Genomic DNA, 13,131 nt, shown 5'->3' with positions numbered 1-13,131 from the left:
CATACCAGAGAATGAAAGAAGGCATCACAACCCATAAAACAGGAAAATTATTTCCACTTGCTAAATGATTTCAGCAGCATCTGAAACTAAATGGTGGGTGTGATTTTGCACCCTCTGTTAATCCTCTGTTGGTCTTTTGATCTACCAGATATTTCTGCAAACAGAAGTGGGGAGGGGGTGATTTGTTCTGATTTTCTCTTTCATCTGCAGTCCCCACAAGACATATCTATGCCACAGGGATGGGGACTTTTTCTACCAGCTTGAAAGTTGGCACCAAGGAATGGAGATTTACCCCTTCCAGTCATGGAAGCCTCCAATGAATCAAAGAGTTACCCATTAGCAGAGGAACACAGCCCAATATAGTCCTAACCATAGGGGAGCAGATCAGATTTACATGTAGACTTAGGACAAATAAGCTCCCAGATTTGATGTATGATGAAAGTTAGATTTCCTGCCTCATATACAAAATGTCTTGCCTGACTTTGGCTATTATGAATCTTGTCTTGGGTGTGTATAATTGTGTATAATTACAGCGCTATAGAAATAAAATTTAATAATAATAATAATAATAATAATAATAATAAAGAGGTGGGAGTGTCTATTTTAGGCTGGAAAATGTCTTGGACTGGGGCAAATCATCTCATCTCTCTTATGCATTGGAATCAGCTAGAGATGAACTATAATTGTCATCAGAAATGACTTATTCCTCTTCAACTGGACCTGCCCACATTTTATGAAACATGAAGCTAAATAGGATTGATCTACAATTAGTTGCAGAGCAGTGAGGTTTCCTGTTTTGAATTATGAAGGACACAGGTTTGATTCCCCCTACCCAGCAGTTATATGAATCTCATTTTAGCAAGACTGGAAAAATCTCTTGCATCAAACCCCAGTAAAATATCTAAACCTATGAGTTGAATTTACATTAAGAAAGACTTGGGTTGCATTTATATTGCAGAAATTGGACACTGCTTAACTGCCATGGAACAGTGCTATGGAATCCCGGGATTTGTAGTTTTGCAAGGTATTTAGCCTTCTCTGTCAGAGATCTCTGGTGCCACACCATCTACAAACTCTAGGATTCCACAGAACACCACCTATAATCAGAGCAGATGCCACTGGTGTAGTGGTTTAAGTGATGGACTAGGATTCAGAAGACCAGGGTTTGAATCCCTCCTCAAACACAGAAACTCACTGAGGCTGGAACTCTAGAAACTGTAGTTTAGTGAGATATTTAGCCTTCTTTATCTCCACAGAGCTCTGGTGCCACAACAAGCTACAATTCTCAGAATTCCACAGCACTGAGCCTTGGCAGTTAAAGCAGTGTCAAATTGGATTATTTCTGCAGTGTGGATGCAACCCAAGTGACCTTGGGGAAGTCACACTTTCTTAGTTTCAGAGGAAGGAAATAGCAAATCTTCTCTCAACACATCTTGTCAAGAAATCCCCATGATAGATTGATCCTAGGGTTACCATAAATCAAACAATATGACAGCACACAACAACAACAATCTAAGACTGTATCTGCACTGCAGAAGCAATGCCGTTTGACACTGCTTTAACTGCCAGGGCTCAATGCTATGGAATTCCAGGGTTTGTACTTTGTTATGGCACCAGAGCTCTCTGACAGAAACTACAAATCCCATGATTCCATAGCATTGAGACATGACATGCACAGTCCAGCTGCATTATTTCTGCAACCTAAATCTGTCTTGATATATATTCAATTCATATGCCTGGGTATTTTACTTTAAAAAAATAGCATATTCTATTCATTCATTTAATGTCAAGTTTATCTTTGGAAAAAAACATGGGCCAGGTGCATCCACCTAAAGTAGAGAAATGGAGTGTTTAGTTGTTTTAAAGAGTGATGTGCATAATCACTATGCATTTCAAGCATTTCTACGCAAACACCTTTGTTTCCTCCTACATCTCTCCAAATGATATCTTTTGCTTTTCACTTCTCACTTCTCCACTGAAATTTCAAATCAGTGCTTTAAATGCATGAGCATGAGCATTTAAAGGATGGCAGCTTCAGAGGCCTTGTTGAGATAAAAACGTAAAATAAATAAAAGGAGACAAATCTAGAGATTAGCAGTGTGGGGTCTTAATTGTCAAGGTGATGCTGAATATAGACACACTTAATTGTTATGTTTGCACAGTGCTGAATCATTGTCTGTGTTGTTTGTAATTTGCCTTCTACTGTAATTTATGAAACTTGCATCACTGCCATTAAGGTGAATCCCTTTGAAGCTGCATCTGGCTTGCCGATTCCCTATCTTCAAATTAGATTGATGTAGTGTTATGTATTCATTCGAATCTAATGACTTTTCCAGCGCCCCAGAGTAAAGAAAATGGGTTTCATTAATTTCCCTAATAGCATCACTAAAAGACATGTTATGTGTGAAGCTAAAAAGTTCTTTTGTTTTTAATCTCTTAATGATCTCTTTTCCCTTTGCAAGGAATAACCTTAGCTTTTCAAAGAGCAATGGCATGTGAATGTCTTCATGGATTTGTTGAGAGAACAAGATTGTAACTATTTTTGGTGGAAATGTTTCACAATATTTTTATGATCTCTACTAATGTTTATTCTGCTATTTTGGTCATTTATTGCTCCATAAATTCAAAGATGCATACTTTCATTTCTCTAATTATGTCCCATCTGAGAGCAAATAAAGACCAAATCAGTAAACCATGCATTGTTTTGTTTCTTGCATTTGGATCTGTGCAAATATGAACATTATTATATAATGGCATAATGGCACTTGCACTGTTCCACAGGTTTGATACATTTCCAATCCATGTCATATTACACATTTTTCTCATCAGATTTTGAAAGCAAAGAGCATAGATTATTTTACCAGTTTTCTGTGTTGACTCACAAAACTTTTTCTTGAGCTTTTTTTTCAACCCAGGCTTAGACTGTTTTGTTGACCTAGTTGGAATTGCAGGGTATAAAAACATCCCAGGTTTACAGGAGTATTTGTGGATTCAGAATCACAAGACTTCTACAGCACCTAGTGCCAGGAAACACTTTTGCAAAAGGTGGAATGTTTGAGGGACTGTCAACCCTCCTTCCACCCCAAAAGAATATAACTAGCACAGTTTCTATTTGTTAAAATGCTTCTACTCTTATTTCCAACCACAACAAAAACATTACTTTCAACCTCACCCCAAATAATTCAAGAGCCCTGAAAGAAATCATTTGTTTCTGTTTATGTGCAGAAAGACCTAATATTAATAGCATCTTTTCTGCCTCAGTAACAAAATAGTCCCTGCTGAAATAAATGGCCCCAGTAAATGAGCATGCTTTTTTCCTGCCTCTCTATGGAAAACTAGGGTGTGATACCTGAACACTGCTGTGGTAGTACAAGCAAATTTCTTTCACATGTTCCATGATATGCTGCATTTCTAACCATCCTCCTCACTGTAAAAATGAGGGGGAAATTTATTACTTATTTTATTAAATGGTGCTAATTTATGTTAGGTTTGAGCAGACCTTCTTCCAGTTCTACTCTGGTAAACATTACATGCAGGAAATAGATATGGTTTGGCCAGAATTGTCACTTCACTGTCACTTCACTGTAGCCCATGGTGACCAGGTTGCCTGGCAGGTAAATGTTTCTTTCAGAATGCTAGCTTAGGACTGCAACATTACCTCATTTTTATGCAATGTTTTCCTGGTTTACTAAAAATATACTTGGGGGGGGGGGTACATTTAACTCTGAACAAAACCAGCTGTTCATCAATAGTTAGAGCCATGCCCGGTATCTGTTTTCAAATTTCCAAAGCAGACATAGTCAATACATTCCAAAGGTCAACCAGTGATGCTGCACATGAATTTTCTTTCCTTGTTGAATCTTGATTTTTAAAAACTGATTGTCAGTCTGAAGTGACACTGTGATTGGATGCCATAGTTCATCCAGGACTCCATGCTGCCCATGCACACACAAGGAGAAGTAGGCCAATGCATGCCTTAGTTTCAGAGATGCCATGTGTTTTCTACACTCTGAATTTGGCAGGGTTTCTCTTTTTCCATGCACTTTCCCCAAGCCATGGCCTTTTATTTATTTCCTGAATTACGTAGCAAATAATGTTTTCTGTAAGTAAAAGATTGAAATCTTGTAATACTGATTATTTGTTTCCATCATTCTTTGGCCCTGAGTGTGTGTATATGTTTCCAAATCACCTGTCAACTTATGGGCTTTCTTAGGCAAGGAATCCTCAGAGGTGGTTTGGCAAGTTCCCTCCTCTGAAATATAGCCAACAACACCTGGTATTCATTGGCATTCTCCCATTCAATTACTAATCAGGTCTGACCCTTCTTAGCTTTCATGATCAGACAGGATCTGGTGCCTTGGCTCTAGACATTCCTAGATGATGTGCCTGACTGGTCTACAGTAAACTGTTTGTAGATGTCTACATCACAACATACAGAAAATGATAATGTCTATGTCATCTTAACTTGACTCTTTGTAGTCAAGATAAGGTGGATGTGCACTTGAGTCTTCCCACTTCTGCATCTTCTGCCTCATGGATGACCTTGGCTATTGAATCTATCTCTTCCATGTGTACCCAGAGATATTTCCAGTGGCTTCACCTTAGGTATGCTAGTACATGTCAAATTCTCTGAGGAAACATTGTCTTCAGGTTTTGAAAGAGTCCAGTATCTTCATCTTCTTATGCCCAAGGAACAGTCTCAGGGTGGCTCTGAATCATTTCAGAACTTCCTCTGAAATACAACATTTTTATTTTACTGCAGTCCCAGACTATTCAACATAGTATTCAAAAACAGCTATGTCCAGGTGTACTGAGCTATAACTTTTCCTCATCTCTTGTTCTTTCATGGGAATTAAGTTCCCCCACCTTGCCCATAGTTCAATAACTGTATATGGCTATATCTAACATGCAGAACATAGTTCTTCCCAGGCAAATCTTAATTCCAGTTTGTTTCAGCTGGTTGCATATTTATACCTTCATGAACAAGACACTTCACAATAGGTTGTCTATGAAGGTGATGGAGTTTCAGATTAATGTTGTCTTCCAATTTCTTATTTTGGGCAATAGAACTGATTTCTTTCCTATTCAGGCACTCACACCAGATTCCTTGCATCATGTCTCAACCATAAAATAGCATGGGACATTTTTTGTTTTCTGTTACAGTGCATTACATTGGTTTGTATAAAAAGGTATCACAGTACTAAGATACAGTAGATCGTTTACATCATCATCATCATCATCATCATCATCACCATTTTTTACTCAGCCATTGTCTGTAAAAAAAAGAAAGGGAAGGGATATTATACAAGGCACCTAATATGCAAAAGACATGTAAACTATAGGAAAGTTTAAAATTCACACACTTATTTCTATGTGAATTTTGCAACAAAATATGGTGGGAGAAGGAAAATCAGTCAGACTAAATTCCTTCTGAACAAGTCAAAGATGATCTGGTCAATGCAGTATCAAGGCAAGGCGAAGAATGCAAGTACTGTAGCTCCAATCTGGCTTCAGGACCTGAGACAGCTCCCAGTGGGTCCTGCTAGCTGAGCTATGAAGAAATGTGAAGGGAGTTGAAATCACTTGAAATTACATGTAGAAGATCTAATTCATTCTCTACTTGTGAATTAGAGAATGAAACCATAACGGATAGTATGACGAAATGGGTGCAAGAGGTGGGACATACAATTAGTTTGGATAATTGGGAAAATTCTTGGAAACGAACAACTAGATTCACTGTGGCACAGGACCTCAAAGAAAACTACATGAAGGTATTTAATAGATGGTACTTTACTCCTGTTAAAATAGCTAAAATGTACAAATTGAGCGATGACAAGTGCTGGAAATGTAAGACTGGGAAAGGCTCATATTATCACATGTGGTGGGGATGTTCTAAAATAAAGAGCTTTTGGGGAAAATAATCATCATATTATACAAAAAATGTTTAAAATAAAATTCCCCATGACTCCAGAACTTTACTTATTAAATAGGACATCCTTTATGGGAAATACAATAGAAAAAACATATTGGAAAATTATTCTTCATTTCGTAACAGTAGCCAGAATATTACTGGCAAAAAATTGGAAAAACAAAAGAGTACCAGATATAGAAGAGTGGCTACAAAAAATAATGGATTTAAGAGAAATTGACAGATTGACTATGATTCTAAGGAACAAAAAAGAAGAGGTTAAGAATTGGAAGATATTAGATGATTTTCTGAAAGAATATTGGAATCTACAAGATTAAACTTTGGCCATAATATTAATATGGTAGCAATGGGCATGTATATTATGAAGAGTAATAAAAAATAGTTAAAGATATTTAAAAATGTAATGATTAGGCAAATATTGTTGAAATATATGCAAGGATGTGTTGGTTTACATTACAACTTATTGTAATTGCATGAAACATAGAATAAGATGTAAATAGAAAGATTTTATTAATATTGCAATTATTATGATGTATTAAGCAGTTGTTTTTAATTAATAAAAATCAAAAAAAGAAATTACATGTAGAAGATCATCTTAAAGGTATGCATTTTGCATAAGAAAAATGAAACCTGTCACTCCTATAATGTGACACCCAAAGTAATCATGTTCTTAAAATATAGATCCCATCACATAAGACCACCCTAGAGAGCAGGTCATTAACATCATCTAGTCTAAATCCAATTGCTAGTCCCAATTTAATTAGATCTACTGAAATCAGTGAGATCAATGAAATATACATAAATATTGACTTAGTAGATTGCCACTGACTCAGTAGGTCTACTGTATTCAGGATTAACAAATGGATGTAGCCTTTTGTATTTTAGTCCAGCAGCCAGCACAAATCTTCTCACCAGATGTTATCAATAATGTTGAAAATAATTTTTAACAAGGTATACACTCCAAAAGATGGAAAATAGCTATATATATAGATATGCAGTAATCATGCAGTTTTGTTTTTAATCATTCATATAAATCCTATCTCAGTGATAGCCCTGCCAAGGAGCAAAGTAAAGCAATCCTTAGTACCAGCAAATGCATAGGGAAAGAAAGTCCAGAGTGTTTTATACAGTCACTCAGCCCTCTTATACAGTGTATTCTATAATGTCCCAAAAACTTTATCTGGATGTCAATGTAAAATATGCTGATAGCAATTTCTCTCTATCTCCTCTGATCTCTCACTCTCTCTGCCTCATCTTGGGGTAGTGTACACTCTAAACTCAACTTTGGACCACATGAAATCATGTAAACAGATGTCAGGGGAAATTATCTCAGTATGAAGTTACAACCATATATCCAGCCTAAGGGCCAGAACACACAGCCCTTAAAAGACACTTTCAGGGTTTTTTGTGGGTTTTTTGGGCTATGTGGCCATGTTTTAGCAGAGTTTCTTCCTGACATTTCGCCAGCATCTGTGTCTGGCATCTTCAGAGAATGTTTCACTTTCAGGGCATAATCAGAACATGGCATTAACACACCGTACACTCTAATGACACCCTGAAGCCACCCAGAAGCCAGGCAGCCACCCAGACATGTGTGACTTCAAGACACTCCAGCAGCATGCCATTTAGATGCCGCATGCTGCCAGAGTGTCTTGAAGCTGCCATGGGGCCATGGCATATCCAGTAAAGGCAGCTTTTCCATGGCCCCAAAAGGAGTGGATCTTTGCCACTCCTTTTTGGGCCAGCTTCATGGTGGATTGGGGCTATGGTGTCTAATTGCTCTGACCCCTACCCATCTTCAGAAGGGGTGGCTTCAAGACCCCACTTCTTGCCAATCTGTTTTGCCCCTAACACTCTGATTCAGATCCTACTTCATACTGGTGAAGTATAAGTCACAGTATTCACAGGAAGTGAGAGAGTCTTCTCCCTCTGCCCAGCTGCTTTGTCTGGTTCACAAAACCCAGGATGCTTCTAGACAAAGTTCTGTCTCCCAGCCACCAAGAAGCTGTGAAATATGTATCCAAGCCCATTTGAGGAAAGAAGATGTCACCTCGGTCCCAATGTAAGGCTGATTTTTTTTAAATTTTATTTTTGGCCGTGGTTACCAAAAGCAGCCAGAACAAGCCTGGACACACCCATCTGGCTGGTCTAGAACTCTTGAGAAAGGTGTACCTTCACAGGTATGCAATATTACAACTGTGTGTGTCACCAGCAGTAAGCCTACCTTCATGTTTGAATGAGGGCAAGACACTGTCAACCATGGCACACTCATGCAAATCAACAATGGACAGGATCCTATATGGCCCAGTGTAGCATAGTTCTCTGCATGCAGAACTACACTACTGCCAACCATTCACCATCCCCTGAAGTTACTACAAAACCACTACAGCCCCACTTCACATCAGTTCTGGGCCAGATGGAGAGCAGGAAGGATCAGAGAAGTACTGTATATTCCTTGGAGTGTGCATCTTGTCTGGCTATGTCCCAATATAAAGATACAGAATGATTACATGATCCATTAAGGTTCTCAATAGGGATGCAATTCTTCACTAACTTTTTTTAAGGAAGCAAAAGCAGCCTTCCCACTTTGAGAAAGTATTTGAAAACTACACAGTTTCTGAAGTTTATTTGCAATTAAGGACTTATTTTGAACAAAAATGCACACATGATTGTTTTGCACAGAATCAGCATTTTTTTAGAATAAGAATTTCATTTTATTAAAATAATACAACAGTTCATCAAATAATAATAAAGTCATCAACATCTGTGATGTGATGTTGGAAAAGAGTTGTGAGGATACTGCTGAAAAATAAAGGGTTCCTAGAACAAATCAGGCCTGAACCCTTCCTAGAAGACAAGAAAATGAAACTGAGGCTGTCATACTTTGGCCATATCATGAGACGATATTAATCACTAGAAAATCTGATAATGTTTAGTAAGGTGGAAAAGAGGAAGACTGTATTCCAGATGGATAGATTCAATCAAGGAAGCCTAAGCAGGGCTATTCAGTATAGATCACTTGGAGGTCTTTCATTCATAGGATTTCCATAAGTTGAAGTCAACTTGAATGCAGCTAACAACAATAAACCCCAGCAATGGGTTGCTTGGATCCAGATTCCCATTGGTACAGCCCTGGCCCTAGGGATCCAAATCAGAATAATAGGAGAATGTTCTGAAATGGAGGAAGGAGGGATCTTTACCATTTCTGTTGTTTACAATGTCTAATGATGTCCATACATGATAAGTTCTATCATAAAAATTGTGTGAGTTGGAATAATGATCAGTTGCAGAGACCATACAATGTGACAATGCTGTTATACCTCACCAAGTGCAGATGGAGATGAGGAGTTTTTGCAAAACTAGTTAACCACCATGTGATGAATGTGACAAAATGCTAAACAGAACTGGCCAGTTTCACATGGAAGAATGAATTATATTTTGGCAACAAAAACTATTACTAAAACACTACCATTTGGGAGTCACAAGCCCCATTGATGCTACACGCGCATACTCAACTTCATACTTGCATATTCACCTCTTTCTGTTGTAGCAAAATATGAAAGCGCTATGCACTGCAGAATATCAACATTTAAGCCTATCAGACACAACCCAATAAGTGCTAAATATATCTTGCCAAATATCACATACCATTGGATATAAATATGAGTTTCAAACATCAAAAACTTAATATTCTATATGTCTTTGAAAAAAATGTAGATGATGCATTTCTGGAGAAGGTGAGAATCCTGTGCCCCCCCTCCTCCCACAAAAAAAAAAAAAAAAAGAGAGAGAGAGAGAGAGAGAGAGAGAGAGAGAAATGAAATGAAAATAAAAGAAAAGAAAATCCTAGAAAATTCCATGGCAGAATTAAACAGCCTTAGGAAAAAAAATAATCATCCTGATCAGCTCACCACTAAAGCTTTTACAGATTTGTTCAAGGAGATGTTTCTTATACTTTTGGATTAACATTCTAGGAATAGATTCAGAAGGGAGAGGCACTTTCTATACCTGCTATAGATTTAGATTGTCCCCAAATCTGATTTGTGTGGACACAGAAGAATGAAGCCTAGTTAGGAAGTCAGTTTTGGCTCATTTAATTTTTCAACAACGTTGATTCCCCCAAGTGGTAATGCTAAAGCATGGGGACACAATCATTTATGAGCCCTGTTTCATACACACCACATTTTAATCTCTGCCTTGCATTACTTAGGTTCAGAAGGAGATTACTTTGATAAATAAAAACTGAGTGGTTTATAAAAAGAGATAGAGATGAAATAAATGATGTGCAATACATTTTATATGAGACTTCCATCCCCCCCCCCCCCCAATAAACCTTCAGAAATGCATACATGTCTGTCAGAGGAAGGAATATATTACAGAAGTGGAAGAGATTTCAATAAGTCCAGCCATTCACAAAAGTATTATTTAGACATTTATGACCTGAAGAAAATGTTCCTTGTCAAAATAAACAACAAAATGTTAACTGGCATACTTGAAGGTTGCTATCAAATGGACAGAAAATTATCATGGAACCAGCATTTTTGAACCAGCCCAGTTACCAAGAAAAGAAAATGTAATGTGCTTGAATTAATTTTGCAATCTAAATGTCTTCTGCATGTGAGATGAGGTGGAAAAGAGCACAGCTCCATTTCTGCCACTGTGTCTATTGGATCAATTCTCCTGTCTTGTTGGTCTGCCTTCCCAGAAAATGCATCAGTGGCATTGTTAATGTAACAATGTGTAAGATTGTTAGTAATTTAATTCCTTTAACAAGATGGAAATAGGAGATAATTGTTCAAATGCAAATCCACTGGGAGAAGAGCTTATATTTGCCAGCTGATTATACAGCCAAAATGCTGTTACATTGTTTTCCATACTATTTATTATTATTACAAGTGAGGCCTGCAAGAAAGTATCTTCCCACCTCTCAGAAGAGCGATTCTGTTCAGGGATCCAGCCAGGAGAGAACAAAATTACTTGCTGCCACACTTATGGAGTTGAGGGGTGTTATATATCACCAAGCTACAGCCCATCAGCAGTGGGTTGAACAGAGACAAGGGCTTCCTGACACTCTACATGTATTACTACACCAAGTAATCCCCCAGCCTCATAGGGGCTCTCTTGGTCAGTTTATCACGTCTTCTTTTTGGCTCCCATACTACATCCCAGTACTCATATTCTCTCACATTCTAGGGCATATAAGTCGCCAAAATCTCTCTAGGGGAATTTTACTTAGCTCAAATTGAGAGGAGGTCGGCTACAAGGACCCTACGAAACTCTCTCCCACTTGTATACTGAGGGGGTGGTGGATCCAAGAAATGATGCAGAGGCAGAAGTCTTCAATTATGTATATTTTATTTAAAAGAGAAAATCACACAGCAATTCGCTATCACACACTCATTTATTCAAGGCTCAAGAAATCAGGGGTAAGCTTGGAATAGTTTTGAGGCAGAACTATGGGCAATACTTACTACAGAAGGGGCTTGCTTCCAGACTCCAATTAGGTGAAGTATGGTGAGATACAGCCATTCCGAGAGTGTTGGTTGAACGGAAGTGCTAGGCTGGAGATCAGTTATGTAGTGTCCCCATGAGCTCCAAACTTCCACCTTAAGGTAGATTTATAGGGGTTTTTAAGGGCTAAAACTAGCCACAGGGCAAAGCTGTTAGACTGTATGGAGTAATCTGATCTGACAATAGTCAAAGAAAATGGGAAAGAAGTTAAATCATTAGGTAAGACATCCAGACAATCATCGCCCATTCTTCTGATTATGGAGGTGATGATGATCCCATTTGCAACTCCCAAACTACCTGCTGGGCTAGTCCTAGGGGTATTGTTCCAAAAGGTCCCATTAGGCTGACCTCACCTTGGTGTAGTGCGTACATGTCCCGCCACTCTGGGGATTATGGCAGACTGCATGGCAGGGTCCATCTGGGGTCATGTGGAATACCACACACACACCACAATTCAGAAAAATGCACTTTAGCTACTCCACCGGATGCATTTGAGGAAGTAGACTTACTGTATGCCTATGAAAGCTCATGCTGCCAGCTTCTTTCTTTAGTTAGTCCCAAAGGTGCTACAAGTTCTCTCTACATACTCATTCATTTGGTTATCTACTAACTTTGGATTTAGGCAACATCTTTGTTTTGTCCCCCGGTAACCATCACCTCATCTCTACACTCACAAAGTTTTTCATTCCTATGGACATTCTCACAGAGAGACTGCTACGTAGGTCTGTCCCTGGGCTTTCCACTCCACCAAATGCATGCAGGAATTAGGCTCAAGTCTACCAAAGCTTATACTACTAACATCAATCCTTACGTTTGTGTCAAAGGTGCTGCAAGATTCCTTTGCATACTGATTTTCTAGACTAACACAACTATGGACCTTATCACACTAAATGAATCCCGCTCATAAATGGGATTTAAAAGTACAAAAACCCTGCAAATGAAGGATGTTTTTCAGACAAAGTTGTAGAGAAAAGGCAGATTAGGCTAGGCTAACAACAACCATGCACAAGCCAGCTGTTGTCAGCCAATGGGATGCTGACAGAGATGGGCCAGCATAGTAACAACCAATAGGAAGAGAGCTGGTGCCAGCCAATCACAGTGAAGGCTGGAGACAATAAATAGGGCTGTTGCTGATAGAGAAAGGTAGATAAGGTTTAGACTCCAGAGAGATAGGGTCTTGCCAAGTCCAGAGAGTGATGTGTTGTTTGAGAGTTCCAGGGTGGGACTGAGGTTATAGTCCAGTGTGAGGGGCTTATAACGTAATAGATACTCCAGGTTAGGGAGTTATCTTGAGGAAATAACCTGCGGGTTATACTTTGCCTGAGTGGCAGATTTATTATAGGGCTTAGGAAAGCTAAGCAAGAGAAAGGACAGGGTGAGTGCCCTTGAGAACCTGTAACTTTGATACATTTGTACAAAGTTAACATTAAGGAAGTAATATTATCAGCTGAAGTAAGAAACACAAGTGCCTGAACCAATGTTTATTTAAAGCTATTCAAGTAACGTGTGTTTAAAACAACTGTTTAATAAAGTTCATATTTTATTTTAATCAAAGCTCGTCTGGAATTTAAAATTACATCCACATTACCATCATTAATACACAGTAATTTGAAACAGAGAGTTAGAGGAAAGGGGTCTGCCTCAGTTTGAGGACCCAACTTCATATAAGTATATTTTGGTTTTAAGAAGAG

Source organism: Sceloporus occidentalis, unplaced genomic scaffold (genome assembly GCF_023333645.1).
Source record: "Sceloporus occidentalis isolate IW3139 unplaced genomic scaffold, rSceOcc1.0.p SCAF_4, whole genome shotgun sequence".
In the NCBI taxonomy this organism is placed as follows: Eukaryota; Metazoa; Chordata; class Lepidosauria; order Squamata; family Phrynosomatidae; genus Sceloporus; species Sceloporus occidentalis.
This window is presented reverse-complemented; position numbering follows the sequence as displayed.